This window comes from Triticum dicoccoides, chromosome 4A (assembly GCF_002162155.2).
Source record: "Triticum dicoccoides isolate Atlit2015 ecotype Zavitan chromosome 4A, WEW_v2.0, whole genome shotgun sequence".
NCBI lineage: Eukaryota > Viridiplantae > Streptophyta > Magnoliopsida > Poales > Poaceae > Triticum > Triticum dicoccoides.
Window position 1 is genome coordinate 474,750,792 of NC_041386.1, and position 1,578 is coordinate 474,752,369.

Below are 1,578 nucleotides of genomic sequence, written 5' to 3' on the forward strand. Positions count from 1 at the left end.
AAAACGGTTGAAAATGGGACAAATCTGTATCATCGGCCAACTTGCTGGCTGCTGGCCACATCTGTTTGGTCAGCCGCCGGAGATCATCATTGTCAAAATTGGAACTATCTTCTTTAACACCTGGGTATCCTTTGATGATGTCTTCCGCTTCAAGATCTGGAATCCAGGCTTTTGCTCGAATAAGTGCAGTTAAAGCGCCGGCTCTGGCAGCTGCTTTCTTCAACTCGGCGATGCGGGCTGGTTACATGGCCAACTTCTCAAGAGTTTCTTTAATCAAAGTGGGAGCCGGTTTGTTATAAGCTGCCGTGCAAATAGCCCGCTGAGACCCAGAGTACAGCTGTTCGATCAATGTGTATGCCGCTTTGAGTTTCATCCGCATATCTGTGCCAAGATGAGCGATCCGGGTACCTGCCAAAGATTTTATCAACATTTTTGTCAGTTATAAGGTTCGTCAAATTATGTAACACACATAAAAATAGGTACTTACCAAAGATAGCAGAGGTCATAGCATTGATTTGGTGTTTCAAACCGGCTAGTTCATCTACCACTGGCTTCAGGGCTGCCTCGGCGTCTACAGCTCTTTTGGTTAAACCGGATTTCTCGATTTCCCAGTCAGCACGATCTTTGTTGAAAGATTCTTTCAACATTTCCATCACGGCCAGGGCCTGGGTCAGCTCTTCTTTGGCTTTTTTAGCCTCGGCTTGTTGTGACTTCACATTTTCTTGCAAATCAGAATTTCGGGCATCTTTGCTTCTCAGTTCAGCCTGCCACGTTGAAGGTATGTTAAACAAACATCATATATATGTGCTAAGTACAAAGCGTATAACAAAGTTATGCACTTCATACTTGGGGGCTAATGCCTATTTGCTCTCAAGTACTACACTTTATACAAGTCTCCAGAACAATGCAAGCATTATCCTTGACACTTGGGGGCTAATGTGCGTCTGTTCTAAAAGGGATGTGTGGATTAAAAACCGGATTAACTTGCCAAAGTTAAACTGGCCTTTGGGGGCTATGCTGCAGAAAGTTATCTAATTATTTCAAGATGAGTCTTATCTATTATTAGAGACCTGCCATTGCAAGGATCAATGATGAGATGCTTAAAGTGTTACAAAGACCCGGTTTATGATTAACAATCATAAAACGGCCCTTGGGGGCTACTTGGGATAGTATTTCAGCTATAAATCAATAAACAAAGGGAGATGAATTTACCTCATATCGCTCTTTCATCAAGTTCACCAAACCAGCTTCATAATCCCGGTTTGAGTGCAGACGGTTCAAGAAGCCAGAATGGAGCTCATCAGCGTTAAGATGAGCATAGCTTGATAAATCGCTGCTCCATTTACCTTTCTCCCTGGCAGCTTGCTCCTCTTTGGCACTGTTTTGAGCCAAAATGACGGGATGGCAAGGAGAGCTGTGGCCCATTCTAGTAATAATAATGTCATCACCTTGGCCTTCAGGGTCTTTTGTTGATGATATTGGAATTTCAGCATCTTTCACCGGACTAGCCCGGTTTGGTTCTGCCGGTTCAGCATCAGGCGCGGCAGGATCAGCGTCTGCTGGTTCATCAGTATTTTG